General features: G+C 46.4%; 1 protein-coding gene across 1 annotated transcript in view; it reads right to left on the reverse strand.

Annotated features, from left to right (window-relative positions):
- LOC117427860 (insulin-like growth factor 1 receptor) overlaps nucleotides 1–21,808 on the reverse strand; it is a 71,902-nt gene that overhangs the window by 40,462 nt on the left and 9,632 nt on the right. The gene's annotated exons all lie outside the window — the stretch shown is intronic.

Here is a 21,808-nt window from a genome sequence, read left to right on the forward strand (position 1 = left end):
TACAAAAAACTACAAAAAAAAAAAAATAGAAAGAAAGCTACAGAACAAAACCAGGCCTGGAAGGCTGTAGATGCGGCAGCAGCAGCACCTCCTCTCCTCTCCTCTCCTCCTTGTTATTGTGCAGCATCCAGCATCTGACCCTCCCCCTTCTCACTGATCCTCATTCATAAAATGGCCGCTTAACAACTTCAGCTGCTGACATGGGATTCCAGAGAGAGAGAGAGAGACGCTGCGTTGTTGCTCTCTATTCCCCCTGCCCCCTCCTCTTCAGTTTTTGTTAAATTCTTCATCCTGTTTGTGCTTCCTTCCCTCCCTCCCTCCCTCTGCTCCTCCTAACAAACCTGATACCCTCATGGCTTCAGGGAAACTGAAACTCACGCTAGTGTTTGTTTGGTTTCTGAAGTAACAGGGAGCCTCTACTGTACAGTAGCTCCGTCTCCCCCTCCTCTCGGCTGTGCTTCTTCAGAGATTGGTCTCCCATGCTGGAAGTGCCGTAGCCCACTAAACTATTCAGGTAAGAGAACAGGCATACGATCACCTGCAGGACAGAATGCACCACACACACAGGAGCCGACACCGCGGCTTCAGCAGGGATGTGCAAGACATTGAGCTGTGTCTGGTTCAGAAGTTTCCAGACGGGTTAGCCAGCCCTCGCTGCTGAACACTCAGTCAAGGCGTCTTCTGTTATCAAATAAATTTAAATATGACCCCAATGATGCAAAAAGTGGGGGGGGCAGGGGGGAATCTCTCCCTGCTGCAGCGGGTCCCGTCGACAGGAAAGGCAGGGATAAACAGTCCTGGTCACATCTCTGTGTAACTCAGGAATGTACTGTATCACAGCTATACCTGTCCTGGGTCACATCTCTGTGTAACTCAGGAATGTACTGTATCACAGCTATACCTGTCCTGGGTCACATCTCTGTGTAACTCAGGAATGTACTGTATCACAGCTGTACCTGTCCTGGGTCACATCTATGTGTAACTCAGGAATGTAGTGTATCACAGCTGTACCTGTCCTGGTCACTTCTCTTTGTAATCCTTGTAAAAGGTTTTTAAGCAGAAGCTCCTCCCTTGGCAGCATGAAGCACAGAAGCCCCCACCAGCTCCTCTCCATCTGATTGCCTCTACACTTCAATGTTCTGCTGCTGTCTGCACACACAAGCCCGATTCAGTGCATACAGAGCATGCATGCATTCAGGTATGTGTCGCTCAACCATTACTTATACTAGTGATGGATATCTGACTGCATCCCTCAATTCAGGGTAGAAGATCTCAAATGAACCTTCAAGCAGGTAGCGATGGAAACATTCTGTGGGCTACATGCTTAGCATACTAAACCTCACTTGTTGATTGAGAAACAAAAGCCCAAGAAAACACCTACATAGTGTACTAGCGTTTAAGATTGTTATTCAGTTGTAAATGGGGTAATGTGAAGTTTCCATCCCTCATTGCCAAGCTCCACCCTCCCCCTCTCCCAGACGTTCAGCAGGTTTCCACTGATCTGGATCTGCTCTGGGGCCCTTCTCCGGTTCAGAGAGGTGACCGCAGAGACACTGAAGCAGGAGGAATCCGTGCCATATCTGAGCTCCGCACAGAACAGGAAGCCCTCCCTTTAAAGGGTTCTTAAGGACCTTTTTATTTATTATGTTACATGTTCCCATGTGTTGCTACAACTGTTTATGTAAGGTGTGTGTATTGTTTTCATTATTTTATTTTATTTTCACATCTTTGACCTTTTTTTTTTAAACTTTTAAATTGCATTCCCTGCCTCAAGATGGCTTCCCATGTATCCGCATGGACCACTCAGAACTACATTTCCCATCACCCTCCTGCTCACATATGTAACTGAAATGGATTTACCAGTGAGCAGGAGGTTGATGGGAAATGTAGTTCTAAGTCCATGCGGATACATGGAAAGCCATCTTGAGGCAGGGAATGCAATTTAAAAGTTTTAAAAAAATGGTCAAAATGTTAAAAAAAATAAAATAATGAAAACAATACACACACCTTACGTAAACAGTTGTAGCAACACATGGGAACATGTAACACAATAAATAAAAAGGTCCTCATGGACCCTTTAAGAAAGCTGTGCTGTATAATGTGGTAACTGCACTTCTATTTAGATGTGTTCCTCCTCCAGAAAAGGAAATTCAACGTATTAAATCCAGATGTGTGAACGAAAAAAAAAAACGGGAACAGCGTTTCACAAAGCAGTGGCCCATGCAAGGGCTTTGAGCAGACAGCTCTCCACCTCACTACGAGAAAGCATCTCACAGCTACAACAGCCACCAGCCCTTACAAAGCACTGGGACTCCTCTGCAACAGACAGCTCTCCACCTCACTACGAGAAAGCATCTCACAGCTACAACAGATACCAGCCCTTACAAAGCACTGGAACTCCTCTGCAACAGACAGCTCTCCACCTCACTACGAGAAAGCATCTCACAGCTACAACAGATACCAGCCCTTACAAAGCACTGGAACTCCTCTGCAACAGACAGCTCTCCACCTCACTACGAGAAAGCATCTCACAGCTACAACAGATACCAGCCCTTACAAAGCACTGGGACTCCTCTGCAACAGACAGCTCTCCACCTCACTACGAGAAAGCATCTCACAGCTACCAGCCCTTACAAAGCACTGGGACTCCTCTGCAATAGCACTGGAGTGATGCAACAAGCATCCCGCCACCGCTGGAATTACATAATGAATGTAAAGCATGACCGCTGGACGGGCAGGTCCCTTCATATTGTACATCCCACCACTTTGATTCTCTTCATAGAGATGTATTTATATATCTATAGATTATATATATATATATATATATATATATATATATATATATATATATATATATATAAGAACATAAGAAAGTTTACAAACGAGAGGAGGCCATTCAGCCCATCTTGCTCGTTTGGTTGTTAGTAGCTTATTGATCCCAAAATCTCATCAAGCAGTTTCAACAACATTACTGTGGAGTTGGTTCCAGACCCTCATATTCATATATATATTATTATTATTTATTATTATTTATTTCTTAGCAGACGCCCTTATCCAGGGCGACTTACAATTGTTACAAGATATCACATTATACATTATTTCACTTTATTATTTTTACATACAATTACCCATTTAAACAGTTGGGTTTTTACTGGAACAAATCTAGGTAAAGTACCTTGCTCAAGGGTACAACAGCAGTGTCCCTCACTGGGGATTGAACCCACGACCCTCTGGTCAGGAGTCCAGAGCCTTAACCACTACTCCACACTGCTGCCCCGCTATATATATACTGCTATATATATATAACGACAGACACACACAGGCACACTGTGCCACACACCCGTCCTCAGGGGGAAGAATGTTTTTATAGGAGAGGAGTACCAGGGTTGACGGAACACGAGCCCACAGTGTGGAACATGTGGAAATTCTGATACAGTCCCAAGATTCTGACGCATACAGACCAGCAATGTGACACACCACTAATGAACTGGGTCTGATTGCAGTGCTCCCCTCTGGAAATGCACACTTCAATAGGGGGGTTTGTACGGCTCCCAGCAATGATAAAATCTCAAGGACTCAGGGTTTCATGACTGACTCTTTCCAACTCTGTTCAAAATTAACTTCAGTTTCAACACCATGTCTTTCAAGCTTCTCGTAAGGTCCCATTTCAGATGCGTAGAAGCAGAGAATGACGCAATCTGTATGAAACAGTTTTACTTATTTTTTTGTGGGTAAAAAGAGAATTTTGCAAAAAAAAATGCATTGTTAACATACAGAAACAAAATATACTTTGTTGTGTGTGCCTGTTTCTCCAGAGCAGAAATGCATACAGTCTCGCAACGAACATCACCTGGAAAAGAGCCTTAAAAGAGAGGCTGCAAGCTCTGTGTGAACGACCAGAGAATAAGAGCGAGATCACAAACACACGCACAGAGACACACATACAGATGCATTCATGCACCAGTATAAATATTTTAACAGCTAATTATGGAGAGGTGGGGTCTGAGTTAGTTCGATGGTACAGGAGGCCCACAGAATAGGGTTGTTTCATAATGATCATGACGCAGGCCGGCCTCTCTGAGACTGGGCGGCTGGGTTTGTGTCCCTCACAAGCTCGGGGTGGGGCCTCGGAGGGGAGACGCAGCAGAGTCAGGAGGCAAAAACATTCCACTCGCTCAGCGGAGGCTTCTGTGCAAAAACAGTATCAAGGGGGGCCCGCTGCAATAACTGCATTACGCAAACCTGCACTTTGCAAACAGCATTTCAAATAGAATACTTGCGGATTATTTTAATGCAAGTAAAATAGGAGCTAGGAAACCTTTGCTAAAAAGAACAGAGATTGGGTTGCAGTTTAGATGCTACATGTAAAAAAAAAAAACAAGAGCCAAGGAGCCAGCCATACTGACAGCCCCATCAGCAGGGGCGCGACCCAATTATTTCATATGCAGCCTGACCTTATTAATGTCATGATTCAGCTCTCCAGGATCCATTTCAGATTCCAGGGCTTGAAACAAACAGGTTCCCTCCACTGATGAAACAGACAAGCACAAAACGCACTGTACAGTATAGTGCAGTTAGCACACAGCATTCCCCACTGCACAGCACTGCAATGCACTGCACAATACCCAGGGCCTGCCTGCTGCTGGAATGACACCTCCTTAATGAATTAGTCTGCCAGTTTGCTGCCCGCCACGCTACAGTACTGCAGCAGGCTCCTCAGTTTAAGGGCAGTGTACCAAGCTGCTTCCAGCAGTTCATAGGAAGGCTACATCAGTGCCAATGTGCTTAGTGTGCAGCCAGACTGCCTCCCGCACCACTCCGCTAAGCTTGCAAGTCCAGCTGTCCGATAGTATGTTTGGGAGCCTCATTTGAATCTCTGTGTTGGCAACCCTGACTGCTGCGCTGCTACTCTAACAGGCTACTAACCTGTGTCTTTATCTGAATAATGAAGATAAGGCAGATGAGAGACAGACACACACAAATCGCTGTCTGTGGGATGAGCGACCCAAGAGGATTTAACTCAACACCAGTGTATGTGTGTTTGTGCACTTCCAGTAACACTGTGTCAAGCGCAGCGCACACACACACACTGATAAACAAGTCCGCTGTCATTACACAAATCTACATGGTTTTTAGAGATGGCAAACCTGTTTGTCCTAACAAATACAAATTATAATGTGTACTGTACATGTAAACAAACACATGCTGTTCACTCAAATCCCACTCTGCATATATAGAGTGGTGGAAGAACAGAAACACTTCCACACACTCACACACACTGAAAAGCCCCTCACACTGATCTCCTCACTGCTGCTGCTCAGGCCCCTCGCTCCTGTGTTCTCAGACTGCTGCAGCTGTCATGAACGCACAGTGATGCAACTGAGACTGGCTCGGGGAGAGGGGTCGACGAGAACAGGTTCGAGACTCCTCATTCTTTACAGGCTCCGTAATGCACACAGTAGCAGAGTCGTTTCATTGCACAACACAGCATGCATGCACACCAGCATTAGGCATGTGTCATTTTATAAATTAGGCAAAAAAGTTCCTTAAATTGGAAGCTCTGGAGCGAGAAAGTCTTTAAGAACCAGTAAGGGGGTACATTATTAGAGGACAGTGCTAGTCGAGACTCTCTCTCTCTCTCTCTCTGTGAGAGTGTTTGAAATCAATGCTGATTGTTTTATAGCAGTAACATTGATAGTAGTAGTAATAGGCTTAGTCTCTCTCTCTCTCTCTGTGTATGAGTGTTTGAAATCAATGCTGATTGTTTTATAGCTGTAACACTGACAGTAGTTGTAATAGGACTACAACGACTACTACTACTGCAGGGCAGAGTGTTTTTTTTTTTTTCCCTCTCCTGTCCAAGTTGGACTGATTTAACTTGCTCCAGGCAGTGAGCCAGTAGGATCCTGCACAGCCCCATTATACTCGTCCTGTATCGTGGAGCTTCACACTGCATCCCATTACACTCGTCCTGTATCGTGGAGCTTCACACTGCATCCCATTACACTCGTCCTGTATCGTGGAGCTTCACACTGCATCCCATTACACTCGTCCTGTATCGTGGAGCTTCACACTGCATCCCATTACACTCGTCCTGTATCGTGGAGCTTCACACTGCATCCCATTACACTCGTCCTGTATCGTGGAGCTTCACACTGCATCCCATTACACTCGTCCTGTATCGTGGAGCTTCACACTGCCTCAGGTGGGTGCACAGGCATGTCCAGCACCTCCACTTCTGACTGTGCTCACAACAGGAATCCTAACTGTTTGCTGTACTGAGCTTCCAGCACGGTCCTGTAGGAAACAACACCCTGCCCCAGCCACGCTTCACAATCCACCGCTTCATAAAAGAACAGAAAAAAAAGATTTTCTCCAATCACTAAATGCACACAGATACAGCTATGGGCATGCTTTATAAAACCCATGTCTCCAGAAACTAATCTGGGTAACCCCAATACAAAATGCCAGTGTCAACTAAACACAGGGTTAACTCTGTGGGTTCAAACAGAGCTGTAGATGCTGCTCGGCCCTTGTTGCTTCTCACTTCATCATCTTCACAAACTCAACTAGCAAAACAAAGGGTCCCTGTATTCAGTTCCAATTCATTTTGTTATATGTAATCACACATAACATTTCAGACATGAAATCCTCCACTCGCTCTTCTGGGTTGTTTTTGGTTTTTATTTATTTATTTATTTAATTTTTAAATTATTATTGCAAATGACTTCCAAAAGCACAATTAAAACTTAATTAGTAGGGGCTCCCTACTAAAATCACTCGCTAGAGTGCAGGATGCGCTCTATAGCCTGGACGTCGCCGGTTTGAGTCCAGGCTATTCCACAGCCGACCGTGGACGGGAGCTCCCAGGGGGCAGCGCTCAATTGGCCGAGCGTCGTCCGGGGGGAGGGAGGGTTGGGTCAGTCAGGGTGTCCTTGGCTCACCGCGCACCAGCGACCCCTGTAGCCTGGCCGGGCGCCTGCCCAGAGCTGGGTTGTCCTCCGACGCTGTAGCTCTGAGGCGGCTGCACGGTGAGTCTGCAGAGTGTAAAGAAGCAGGCGGCTGACGGCACACGCCTCGGAGGACAGCGTGTGTTCATCTTCGCCCCTCCCGAGTCAGCGCAGGGGTGGTAGCGGTGAGCTGAACCTAAAAATAATTGGGCATTTCAAATTGGGGAGAAAATAATAAAAACTAATGGGCAACGACTAAATTAAAAAAAAAAAAAAAAAAAAAACTTAATTAGTAATCCATTAGTTATAAGCAAAAGTAGAGCTACAGAGGGAGAGTTAAACAAGCGGCACAAACAGCGAGAGTGAGGAAAAGCAAGAAAGAGAAGGAGCGATAAGAATACTGGAGATTGAGAAAGAGTGGCGAGAGTGAGGGGTCTGGCTGCGGATCTGTGTGAGTTTGTGTTAATCCACATGTAAATGGAACAGGTTCTCTTACAGCAGATTCCACATTTTATCCCGGTGCGCGGCTGCTGTACCGTAACTAGGGGAAGGTGTATGAAGAACAGGATCGCTGCTCTCAAAACCACACTAAACTTCACTCAGCTGCACTACAGGCACAGGCCTCTCGAACAATAGGAATCCCAGAAATTCTGTGCAGAAGGGAAACACACACTCAAAGCACTGAGCTGCAGTGGCTGGTGAGAACCTGGACCAGAGCTGCAGACCACAGAGAAACACAGACTCAAATCGCATTCTCTAAAGTGACAGTATTTACAGCAGGTAGCAAATCAACTGTACTGTACAGTTCCTAAAATACAGCCAAATAATAAAGGCAAAGAAGCAGCAGTGTGGTAACACTGCATCATCAGACTAACATTGGGCTGACAGACAGAGAGACAGACAGAGAGACAGACAGACACAAACAGAGAGACAGACAGACACAGAGAGACAGACAGAGACAGGCAGACACAAACAGAGACAGACAGACACAGAGACAGACAGACACACAAACAGAGAGACAGACAGACAGAAAACAGAGAGACAGAGACAGACAGACAGACAGACAGACAGACAGTCAGACACAAACAGAGAGAGACAGACTAAGACAGACAGAGAGACAGTCAGACAAACAGACAGAGAGACAGTCAGACACAAACAGAGAGACAGACAGACACAGAGACAGACATACACACACACACAGACAGACAGACGACCTGTGAGTATTGCAATAACACCGCCCCGGGTGACAGTGCTGCGTGTGGCTTGGCATCCCAGCGCAGGCCTGTTCAGATATCAAGGGAGCATTGCTGGTGACCCCTGGGCTCGATACAGACAGCTTCCCCAAACTCTGTTTACTTAGCAAGGACCTGCTGACCTGCCTCAAGGGAGAGGGTGTACACCCCTGCAGACCTGACCCCACCTGACAGACAGCCACTTTAAACACCCCCCCTCACCCCACAAATGTAAACAATCCTTTGGTCTGTTTGCCAGTAGCAAGTACAACTACTGTAAACTTCCCATTCCATGGAGATTACCTTTAGAACAATAAACAAATCCCAGTCATTTGAGTCATTTGTATGGCCCTCCTGGTCAGCAGGATCATCATGATCATCATTATGTAGTTGATGTATTATTTTATATACCACAACAGCAGCAGTACAGAATGCTTCCCCTCTGAGTAAAACTACAGTAATGTGCTGCACAATCTTTCAACGAGTCGAGTGTCTCTTTCCGTGACACCGACGGTCCCTGAGGAACAATGACAGCGGAGGCTCAGTCAGAGCTGTGGTCCTGCACACACTCTGAAAGACCTGCATTAAAGACCATGCCATCTCACCGTTCACAGTCCATGCTCTGTACTGTCATGTGCCATGCTGCTCATCGTTTCCCTGCCTTGTTTATTGTGTACGTTGCCAATCAGTTAGAATTGCCGCGTTGTTGAGCTCAGCACAGACGGACATGTTTAAGTGATGACATGTTTGGTGCTCCCCGGCTGGCTGGGCTCAGCCCAATGGCAGGCGTGTTTATTTACAGAGCGGAGAGTGTAGCTTTCTGCTTGCGCTCCATGTGAATTCCAGCTGCAGGCACTGTGTCTCTCTCATTGTCTACCTGGATCAGTGCTGTTACACTCCGGCTCTTCAATTATTAGCAAAGCTAGTTTCTCTTCTTATTGCTTTGGCAATAAAGCCCTCTGTTTGCTACACCAGTGCTGTAACACTAACCGCACCTGCAGACCACATCCAGAGTAAGGAAGGGGATTTACCACCCAGCTGGACGCAGTGAAGTCTGCTCCTGAATTCAATATGAGGAGAGGACAGCTCAGAGAGCAGGACTCTGAGCACTGCAAGCCAATACAAACGATCTGGAAACCAGGACAGCAGGGCCGGGTTCAAGTACAGCAGTCGCCCCCTATACTGTACTCCATTTCAGCAGCCCCCTATACTGTACTCCAAGCAGCCCCCTATACTGTACTCCAAGCAGCCCCCTATACTGTACTCCAATCATTTCAGCAGCCCCCTATACTGTACTCCAATCATTTCAGCAGCCCCCTATACTGTACTCCAAGCAGCCCCCTATACTGTACTCCAAGCAGCCCCCTATACTGTACTCCAAGCAGCCCCCTATACTGTACTCCAAGCAGCCCCCTATACTGTACTCCAAGCAGCCCCCTATACTGTACTCCAATCATTTCAGCAGCCCCCTATACTGTACTCCAAGCAGCCCCCTATACTGTACTCCAATCATTTCAGCAGCCCCCTATACTGTACTCCAAGCAGCCCCCTATACTGTACTCCAAGCAGCCCCCTATACTGTACTCCAAGCAGCCCCCTATGCGGTACTCCAATCATTTCAGCAGCCCCCTAAACTGTTTGTTTTATGAAAGCAGTAACCCAATCTGCTATAGTACAGCACTCCCAGAAATTTACTGAAATAAATTGAAATGCTGAATTTACTGAAATAACACACTGGTGGAATCTGACGGGACTGCATGATCAATCAGCGGCTGACACATGGCACATAACGTTTCACGTCATGCTAATCATATGTGCTGTATAGTTGCTTTAGAACCATCCTCTGGCATTGACACACTGCAGCCATGTCAGCATTCTTCAATGGGCCAGCCCACATAACCAATGGCAATATATCCAAGCATGCAAAAGATTTATTTTGATCTGAGTGAAAAATAAGCAGTAGATCGATAACAAGCAAAGTGAGCAAGGATTGTGGTGTGATTGACTGGGATCACACGGAAATGAGGTGACGAGAAATCATTTTAATAAACCGCTTTACCAGGAAACTCGACAGTACAGCAGGTTTGTTTATTTTACACACATTCTAGAAGCACAACTTGTCATGTTTATAAAAAAAATCAATACAGTTAACGAATGTGTTTTATTTGTACTTTCTTTAATCTTAAATCAAAGAAAAAATGAAATAAAAATGAAAATTAGAAGTGTGTCTATTTTATGTTAAGCTAAGTGGTTAGGGAGGGATTATACTGGCAAATGAAATTTAAAAAATAAAAAACTTTGGTTTTATAAAGAGACTTTGACAAGTCATCCAAAAAAAAAAAAAAAAAAACACTGTACAATAAAAAATGAAAGCCAAACAAAACAGAACTCATTTGAGCTTGGATACGGAGACTGGCTATTAAGTGATAGTGTCACTACTTCATGGAGATGCCAAACTAAATAAAAATAGGTTTAACCATGATTTACACATTGAGATTGACCCAGAAATCTCTACTGCAGAGTTGTGGAGCTTTTCAATAGAAAAGGAACATGGATAGAAGCCAGGAACAGGCGCTGCACAGCCTAGAATATGTTTAAGAACAGCGGGTGAAGCGATCTACAGCATTACCACTACATGCAGCTCCCATACAAGGACAGGGGAGGAAAGGCTGGCTTGCTTGGGCAAAGGTTAGCCACAATGTGGTTTGTTCAGAAAACTTAAACTGGATAAACAGGCAGCCAGCATTTCTACCCGGATTTCAGCCGGACTGGGGATGCCTTTCCTGGGCACTAGCCGAAACGTTAGTCTAAATCAACGTGGTTACATAGAAGTGTTTCTTCCTGGGCTGGCAATGCAGAGTAAAGGAAGCAGACAAAATCACTGAGGCCGCTGGGACTGGCTCAGCTGGGAAGGTTGGTGATCCTGTACACAGAACAATTGACAGTGTGCGGATCCTCGCGGAACAAGAACAGACGGCTACAATGTAACAAACAGCCCACTGAAGCTCCCAATCATCTGGGTTTTTAGTCCTGGTGAACTTTTTGCCCTTTGCGAGTACAAAACAATTCCGTGCCTTAAACTTCCACCAAAACGACTACAGTAGCGAGCATCAAATCGAGCGAGACAGAGACGAAGCAATAATAAATAGTGTCGCCCACCTGACCCTGTTGAGAGAGCCTGTCGCTGCCACCAGACCTTATCTGAATCCATTCATGCAGGCCCTCATCTTCGCAGTTATAGGGTGTGTAATTACATGGGAAAGTTAAACACAGTACAAGCACAGATTCCTTTCAGATTCCAGGAAAGGGTGTGTCGGTTTATAAAACACACAATCACAGACGCACTTACTGTACAATGCCATCCCTGCAATTACAGACACACAAAAAAGAGAGCGGGTTTCTTGTTTTGTTTGTTTCTTTCCCGGCATGGTGTGGGAGGAAGCCTGCCTATTAGGACAGCTGAGAAGCCATGAGAAAGCAGGCTTTATACAGTCCAGAGTGCTGTGAGCCCGTATAGGTTCCTACTGGAATGCACCTTCACAATTCAAACGGATATCTGCATATCTGATACGGTACAGCACTATATAGTAAAGGAATCTCCCGGTACCCTTTCAACTCCAAAACAAAAAATGTTTGACCGATCCCTCCATGGCAGGGTTGAGACACAGCCTCCAGGTCTGCACCACCTCCCTCTATTCCTGGGGTCAGGTGGATGTCTGGAGCCCGGTCCTGGGAATTTCACACCCTCCTTTTCAGGCAGCACGTCTCTGACCTCGCTCTATCTTTATTGGGTATTAAGGTCAGTTTACACGGTGATAAGAATAAGCATTATATTGCCAGGGCTTTGAGCCAGGAACTGCTACCATACTGACAGGAAAGTTGTTTTTAATTGCAGCTCTCTAAACACCTTTAAGAGATTTATTTTGTTCAACTCTCTGTACAATAGAATTACTGTGGAACCAGGTACACAACTGAAATTCCCCTAAACAGTACAGCTGGTCTCAGCTGCAATCTTATATCGTTCAAACACTTTAGCTACACCACTTTAGCTGCTAACAATGATTGATTCTTGCCAAGCAGATTTTTTTTTCAAGTGAGAGAAGAGGGAGGATTAAGAGCGAGCTGTCCTGGAACGTACACAAGGGATCGGGTCTCGCTCAGACCAGGGGAATGTTAATTCGGGGACCTGGATCTCTCTCAACCAAAGCGTTTAGCAGGAGCTACTGTTCCCAACAGAGTAGGAGTCCTGGCCGGGTGGAAAACAGACCTATTAAAAAGGCAGGGAGCTGAGAGCGCCGCCCCACTGCCAGGGATTTGCACAGGGTTTCTGCATGGCTTTATCCAGCGCAATCCCAGAAGAGGAGCTCCAGATCTCTGTGACCAAGCCAAGCTTCCATGAACATGCTTCATAAGAATACAGTACAGGTTTCCCCTGCCGCCCTCAAGTGGCTACCCTTCAGCTCCGGATACTCCCAGCAGCATGCGTTTAAACAACAGAAGAACAACAAATACCCTTGCGCAGTGTGTGCATACTACATGAGCAAGGCAGCACCAAACGGCAGAGAAAATGCTTTTTACGAAAAGTTGTGTGCAAACGACAAGCATTCACTGCATCTATTCTAGCTTTTAAACTGTAATTTAATCACAAGTAAAGTCAATGGCTAACTAACAGCTTAATCTAATAAGAGGCTTCCTTCACAGACTGCTGTTTGTGTGAGTGAGTCTGTGTGTGTGGCCGAATGCATTCCCCCTGTCCCATTCAGCATTATAAAGCTAGAAAACAGCCAACAAGTCAATGAGTCAGACAAAATGAGTGACTCATGTGCACTACATAAGGAAAGGAAAAACAAACCCTTAAGTGGCCCTCAGGAACCAGCACGCCTCTCTCTGCTTGCACATGCGTTTGCATGCGTGTAGCAGCACAGCACAAAGAGATACTTTATCTGGAGCTCTTGCATGGAGCTGTACTACTGTATAAGCAAGAGGCACAGGTTAGCTCCCAGATGCTGCCTGACATGCAAACATTTATCAGCGGCTGGGAGACCTTTTACTTGTGGGCTGTTTGAGACTGGTAGAGATGAGGTCATTCTGATGAGGTAGCTGGTGGGAGGAAATGAGTTGAAATGGTTAAATGGCTGTACAACACACAACGTGGTACGCAGACTTGTGCTTGGGAGTCTCTGCATCTAAAGACATCTTTGGAGAAGAAACAAACTGGGCAACAAAGTTGAGTACACAGAGGGCTCAAGTGCAGATGAACTTCCAGTCGTGTGGCAAGAGAACGCCAATTAATCATGTTCTGAACAGTCAAACATCAAGACAAGAATGGTACTTTACATTAGCAAGCACCAACAGGTTGAAGTTAACAGCTACAATAGCTGGGAGATGCTTAAACAGTTAATGCAGAGACACACACTCAGATACACCCACTGGAATGAAAGCCTCCGGTTTTAGTCTTGCGCTCAAGAGACTATTGAGCTGCCTGGGTGGCCGAGCGCCTCAGAGGCTTCTCCTTATAAAAGCGTCTGACGCGAGGGGAAAGGAACTACTGTACCCCTGGAGAGGTTTGTTTAGCAGAAGCGTCACTGCATGTCATTACAAAGAAAGAAAAAAAAAGAGATACATTTTAAAATTAAACCAGACGTCAAACCAAACGAAGCAGTCCTTTAAAAACAAGCTCATTTACAAGCGAGAACAAGCCTCACCCGGGGCGGACACGTGTTAAGTACCGTGCCACTTCCTGCCCCGTGCGAAGGGAGTGGAAATAAAAACACCAGCGCAGCACCGCAGCAGCACTGCCTCGGCTTGTTGTCTTTTATACCGCACACCTTTCACAAGACAACTCATCGCTTCTCCCAGGGATCGCCCGCAACTTCAACTTGTAATCACGGCAGCAAAGCCATGGTGCAAGATCTCTCCTGTTCCTTTGAAAAGAAACCCGAAACAAAGCGCACTTAAGGTGAAGGCATGCCCGGCTCTCCATATCCCTGTCATTAATGCACAGATCGGGATGGCAGGTAGTGAGAGAGGCTAGGATTTCAAAAGGCTCAGCAGCACGTAAACAAACATTCTGTCCACAGTCACAACTGAGGCGGAGGTGAAAGACACACTAATACACCTCTACCCCCTTCAATGAACAAAATCAACACAGTCAACAGGCACAGCCCTGCACTGCGCTGGCCACCAGCAGGGAGTTGTATTAAAACACACACACACACACAGAGACGGACAGAGACACACACACACACACACACACACACACACACACACACACACACACACACACTCCATCACTGTGACCTTGGCAGTGCAAACACCCACTCAACCTCCTTGTTACACATTCCCTCGCTAGCTGGGAACACTAGAGTAAAGGAACCTGGAAACAGCAATATTTTCCATCTTCGTTAGAGCAGTAAATGATTTCTCTGTTAGTAAGCGATTACTGTTCCAGAAGCCGAACCCCCTTCCTCTTTGTCCTCCACTAACAATGAGAAGCAGCAATACCGTGGCCCCGGCCGGGGCTCTGAACGCAGCAGACGGCAGACACTGAGCCGGGCTGTACGTGGATAGCAGCCCTTAAGCAACACCAGGCACAGAGCATGTCCTTGTTTCAAAGGTGCATCGTCTTCCCTCTCTGTGCCTCGGTGCTAACCTGGCTGTGAACCTCAAAACTGCGCTACTGTCAGCTCCCCGGAACAGTGACAAGAAAAAAGACAAAAGACAAAAGGTTTTAAGACAGGGGTCAGGGTTTGTGTGCTGTGCCCCGCGCAGGCATCACAAGCCATGTATGTCAGGAGAAAGAAACAGCGGCACTGTGTGTGTGTACGTACATACATACATACATACAAAGTGCACGCTGGCTCCCCCTCAGCACACACTGTACTGCACTCCACTATCCCTCTGCTGTACTCCAAGTCCCCCAGCTCTCCATGAACTCCACAACAATCTCTTGCCTTCAGCAGCCCTGCTCCACTGTCCTGGACGATCGTATCCAGCCTATGTGTAGAACTGCTTCCACTGCTCTTCAGAGAATGATTCGTCTCAGAAGGTACTTGGACACTGCAGTCAGCACTGCCGGTTCATGTCTATGTTACAGTGCAGATGACTGGCCTCTCTGCAGCTCTCTCTGGCCAGCTGCAGACTGCCACTTGGCTGGTTCAATTTCAAAAGGTTTTCATCACTTAGGCTAGCTATAAAACGCTTCCTCCCAGCTAACAGGGAAGGAATCCCATTCGATTTATTTATTTCTTTTACACACATTTGAGGGAACCTCTTTTCTTGGCTGCACAGTTATTCAAAGTGGAAGCAACACCGTCATCAACACAGAGAGCGTGTTTAAAAAAAATAAAAAGAAGGCATCCACTCATGAAATATGCATGAGGATATTAGCCTCATTAAACAATGGCAATGCGGGGGTCCCTGGTAGCTAGTTCAGTATGTCCAGTACATCACTCTATCCACGACCTGGACACTTCCAGTTCAGTATGTCCAGTACATCACTCTATCCACGACCTGGACACTTCCAGTTCAGTATGTCCAGTACATCACTCTATCCACGACCTGGACAGTTGTTTTTTTTTTATTTTCAGGTCTGCTACAAACACATCCTGCTACAGTACATTCACACACACACACACTCACACTCACAGGGCCACCCCAGCTCCCGAAAGCACTTCGTTTCCTTCACGACGCGTTGACGGACAGTCTTCTGAAAGAGCGGCCCGTGTCAGCCTGCCAGGAGAGAGACAGAGAGAGACTCGGAGAATGTCAGGGAGGAATAGCAGCACAAAGCAGCCACCTGTGACCATTAAGAAGCGCGCTGACAACCGTAACGTGGTCGGGGATTAAATCAAACAGTCTGCTCGGAAACAGGAGGAAGACCTGCCCACCTCCTCTTCAAAACATCCTGCAACCTTATTTCTCATTCAGGTTTCTGCAGCAGCTGAGCACACTGCTGTTCTGCACACCATGTGTTTACAGCTGCTGTGGGTGTTGCAGCCCCTATCTTGTGCTCATATAAATCTATTCTGGAAAAGATTTACTGAAAGGAGGAGAGAGGAGGGGGGGCACAGCTTGACAAAGTCGGTGACTGTGCAGACGAGAAGGCAACGTGTCAGCTTGGGTTTTTTATTGTTTTTTATTTTATTAAGTAAACTACAACAGCTGAAAAACATTAAAGTCCTTCCCGATTATCTCATTCTCTGATGCATTGTTTCTGTGGTCAGAGCACCTCAGATCACAGCGAGAAGGCTCGAGAAAGGAGTTTAATATTACTGGCCTTTCATATCCAATGGCTCGGATGACAGTTCAAACAGTGTCGAGTTTCTCCGCACCGAGCCGAGCTGCCTTCCTGCCCATAAAGGGTTAATGGGGAGAGTGAGTGAGTGAGTGAGTGAGTGAGTGCGTGTGTGTGTGTGTGTGTGTACCAGCCATTTCAATTAGGCTTTGTAATTTGATGATCCCCTTTCATGTTTCAAACACACATACCTGCACTCTCTCACTCGTGTGGGTTTCTCCAGCGCAGGTGACCTGCACTCTCTCACTCGTGTGGGTTTCTCCAGCGCAGGTGACCTGCACTCTCTCACTCGTGTGGGTTTCTCCAGCGCAGGTGACCTGCACTCTCTCACTCGTGTGGGTTTCTCCAGCGCAGGTGACCTGCACTCTCTCACTCGTGTGGGTTTCTCCAGCGCAGGTGACCTGCACTCTCTCACTCGTGTGGGTTTCTCCATAGATCTTCCACAAAGTACATTTTAAAGACTCTTTGCCTTTGCTAGTCTTATAGCTTATTTCTACGCTTTTATTTTTGCACGTTTGAGTAACAAACAAAATATCTGCAATTCTAAAGAACGGTTATATTTAGGAGCAGCAACTGGCGAGACATCTTAGCTGGCTTTTCTTCTCTTATTTTATACTTGCAACTACAGCTATGTTTGCAGTTTGGAAAATCTAAACGTCAGTACTGTGGTCAAAAACGTTTGCTTCAGGCTGGCGAAAGAAAGAAAAAAAAAGTATCCCAACTAGTAAACTTCATAGAAAGTGTGTAAAACATGACCTCACCGCAGAGGTACAGCAGCACATACTGTAGCACAATCTTATCACGGTAGCTACAAACAAAAGCAATCTTTGTGGGACTGGGCAGAAGGACGAGAATACATTACAGCTCACTTCCTCTCATTCTTTCATTCACTGCTCTGACGCAGGCAGCAGCCTTCGCTTGCCTTTTAGTTTGTTTTTTACAGTTCAGATCCAAGACCATTTATTGCTGCTGGGAAAGCAGTATTTGGGACAGTGCTAAATTGACCCAGGAAAACAGGATATAAAGAGCTTTGGTTGTGTCTAAAATTATACAGACTGGGGGTTCACAGTGTCTACCTGCTCCTGCTCCCCAGTGCACAGGCACACAGACAGGGGGTTCACAGTGTCTACCTGCTCCTGCTCCCCAGTGCACAGGCACACAGACTGGGGGTTCACAGTGTCTACCTGCTCCTGCTCCCCAGTGCACAGGCACACAGACCGCCTGCTCTGACTGATGCACTGCACTGTACTCCAGCAGCCCCGGCTCTGTAGTGACTCTCTCAATGAGCCACTAAATGAGAGAGGAAACAATTAGCGCAGCCACCTCTAATCGCAGTCACAGGCTACGAGGAGCTCAGGAAATGTTCTGTTTCCCTACAAGCAGCGACTTTCCTGTTTCAAACACTCTGGCCATTCATAAATAAATACACACGCACACATGCGTACGCACATGCACACGCACGTACGCACATGCACACACACACGCACAAACTATGCGTCCTCCGTTGGCCATGGCTGGAGCATGCCATGCTTGGGAGGGGCAGGGACAGGGACCAGGCTTTGGAGTAGCCAATTAGCTACTAGTTTTGTTCATTCATTTTTCAACAATTATTGCTAGGACTACTACTACTAGACCAATAGGTTTAGAAAGCCTGATTTGGAGTGTTTGAAGTTTGGTGTGAATATCCTCACTGCCAGGAGACGCCATCTCTAATGCTGAACCAAAGCCAGGGTGCAGTACTGCGCATTACCACCGCTGCTCCCAAGGTAGTAAACAGACTGGGAGCATGTGCCCTGTAGGAAACCTGTTCTGCTCTCTCCTACAAAGACGCAGGACAATAGACAGGATTTTCTGTTCTTTCCTGTGCCACTCCACTCCCTGTTATTATTCTATTTATCTTTCTTTTTTTTTTTTTTAAATCAAAACTGAGCACACCAGCTGCCCCGCTGTGACTCTGCTCAGGAGCTGAAGCACGTTGGTCAAACAAACAGCCGCCATGCCACAAGAACTTGCCTGCTTCATGCACCCCCTCCCCTCTTCTCTCTTCTTTTACTCACACACATTCTTTGGGAATGATAGAGTCAGTCTCTAATGGCCGACCCTGCGGTTTTCCCTTTATCCGCTCCACGCAGCTATGACTAAGCCAGTTGGAATTCCTGCCTAATTATATGCCCACTTAAAAGGGACAGCCCCCCTCCCCTCTCCTCTCCTCTCCTGCTCTACCCCCCTGTCATGCTTTTTATGAACAGCAAAGTCTTTCTGCAGGCACGTACACACTGTACTGGTCCCTCCGCCCCGGGCCATGCAAATTCACAGCAAATACACAACTAACAATGGATTGTTTACAGGAAATGGGGGGCGGAGGCTGGCATGTGTTTTTGTTAAAAGAGAAAAGTAATGCATCTTTGAATCATTAAGATTCACCACAGGTATAACACAAAGAGCCACTGTTACCCTTTGATTCTCTTTACAGTCCAAGTATTTCTCACGCTGTTTTTTGTTCCTCATGTTGCTTTCAGCTTGCAACACTTCTGTTGCACACAATTTCAATAGCTATTCTAATTGTTATTCTGCATTCATGTTCCCGTGTCTAGCATCTCCAGGATGCTACTGTTTTCTCGCTGAGCAGATCGATCAGTTCAAGGCCAGTTCAAGGCTTCAACGGCTCTCCTCCCCTCCCTGAAATGAACCTGAGCCCTGTGTTGATTAGCAGGCCTGCACCTGCCCTGGTGGGAGAAACACATGCCTGACTGGAACAGACAGACCCGTGGGGGATATTCAAGCCACACCACGCCAGCAGCAGCAGCAGCACTGCGCTGGGCACTCAGTCACAAGGCACAGGCCTGATACACACAGCAGCGAGCAGCACCTCGGAGCTGCAACTCAGAGTAAACAAGTCACTGGAGTGGGGGGGGGGGCAGGACCAGAGGGAGGGGGGGGAGGGGCAGCGAGGACATGCGCTCCTTACTTGTGATATTTGCACACATTCCTTTCTGTTTGTACACTTGACATTTCTGTGACATTTTCGCTCAGCTCCCTTCCCCACTCAGGGGCCAGGCCTCTGTGAGGCTTCAAAGCAAATCCCCTGCAAGACGAAAGACCGGCCACTATGCAATAGGAGTCTTATTTCCACTCCTGCAGTCTCACAGTAGACAGGGAGGGACAGGGTTAAAAGCAATGTGAACAAATGGAAACAATGTTACCGCTATTGCAAAAACAATAGCGGTTTCATGAAGTGATGCAATGGCCACCCAAATCAAACATTTACCCCAAAGCGAGAGGCTGGTGGACAGGGACTCCTGGCCAAGTAATTAGTGACAGGCAACGGAAAACACAGGTCCAGACTGACTGGAAACCACGAGCGCCCTTCAAGAAACATCTGTGCTCAAGAAAAACAAGGCAATTATCTGAAAGAAATTTAGAAGACGGGTACAGCATTTGTCCTTCAAACAGAGCCTGCAAGTCTGCCACTAAACCAGCCCTCAGATTAGACTAGCCTGCACTGAAACCCCACAATACTGTCACATTAGAATGACCTGCACTGAAACCCGACAAATACTGTTAGGTGAGACTGGCCTGCACTGAAACCCGACAAATACTGTCAGGTGAGACTGGCCTGCACTGAAACCCGACAAATACTGTCAGGTGAGACTGGCCTGCACTGAAACCCCACAATACTGTCAGATGAGACTGGCCTGCACTGAAACCCCACAATACTGTCAGATGAGACTGGCCTGCACTGAAACCCCACAATACTGTCAGATGAGACTGGCCTGCACTGAAACCCCTCGGAGAGAGAAATCATGCAAATGTGTAGCTTTAACTCCATCTGCAGTGTGGAGTAATGGTTAGGGCTCTGGACTCTTGACCGGAGGGTCGTGGGTTCAATCCCCAGTGGGGGACACTGCTGTTGTACCCTTGAGCAAGGTACTTTACCTAGATTGCTCCAGTAAAAACCCAACTGTATAAATGGGTAATTGTATGTAAAAATAATGTGATAACTGTATAATGTAAAATAATGTATAATGTGATATCTTGTAACAATTGTAAGTCGCCCTGGATAAGGGCGTCTGCTAAGAAATAAATAATAATAATAATAATAATAATAATAATAATAATAATAATAATAATCTGGCTGTCTCTTCCTCTTTTTTATCTCTGCCTGTGTGTCATGGAGTCGGGCGCACTGTAGAAACTGCTTTGGCTCATTATATAGAAGCTCTTTCCTGTTCTCAGTTGTGATGCTGCACCTTATTTCAAAGCAGTGGATGCTTAACTACAAAAAAACACCACATACATCGATAAACCACAAGTTTCCTTTTCAATTGATAGACATTCCCAAAACGCTCGAGTCCTCAAATGTTTGTATGCAAAATTCCCACTGCCAGCCCTGCTGTAATGCATGCAGAGGAAACACACAGGAGTTCAGACAGTTCCCACTATTCCCATTCCACTGTGCCCAGGAGTACAGCGAGGCGCACTCTGCAGCCCGGTGACTGACACAGGACCCGCCCCTGAGAGGCATGCAGAAGCCAAGCCCATCTCCAGCCCCCCTGCTTCTCTTAAGGGGTCTGTCTTCCTGATCCAGAGGCAGCAGAAATAAAACAAACAAACAAAAAAAAACCAGCTTGGGAGTTTATTGTCATTTCATCTGGTATAGAAAGCGAGACTAGACACTGCGTGTTACTGGAGGTGGCACCATCTGTCTTGATGCACAAGCACCCCTGAGCACCGAACCATGACACATTATTAGTATTGCTCGACGTGTTGCTTTAAATAAAGTTCACCTAGCAACAGAGTGTTTTGACCATTTGGTTCCACTCTGTTATGGTGCAACGCTGTTGCGTTGTGATCGGGATTTATTTTGTGCAACATGATGCAGTTGTCGGGAGTTTTTCTGGGGGGATTACATTAGTGCATTATGAATCTTCTGTGTCAGTAGTACATTCAAAATATGTATTACACATACAAAAAGACTAAACAATTCCCTCCTGTGCCAGTTAAGGCACCATCAGACACCATGCCAGACTGCTAGCAGCTTCCAAGTAACATAACTCATGGCTGGCATTGTCACTCATGTTTAGTTAAGTTTCTGCTCTCAAGGCAAGCAGACAGGAGTATGTGCCATACAGCACTCCAGTCACAGCGGCAATGTTAAATTACAGGGAGGCTCTACTGAAATGGGCTTCATGTTAAGGAGGCCATATCATTTGATTCCCGCTCCCTGAAACAAACACCTTACCCACAGTTGCACAGTTTTTCCAGCACAGACAGTAAAGCGTGATTGTGTGCACCTGCAGGACACGTGCAAGTGCATCAAAAACCTGTGT

Source organism: Acipenser ruthenus, chromosome 24 (assembly GCF_902713425.1).
Source record: "Acipenser ruthenus chromosome 24, fAciRut3.2 maternal haplotype, whole genome shotgun sequence".
Lineage (NCBI taxonomy): Eukaryota > Metazoa > Chordata > Actinopteri > Acipenseriformes > Acipenseridae > Acipenser > Acipenser ruthenus.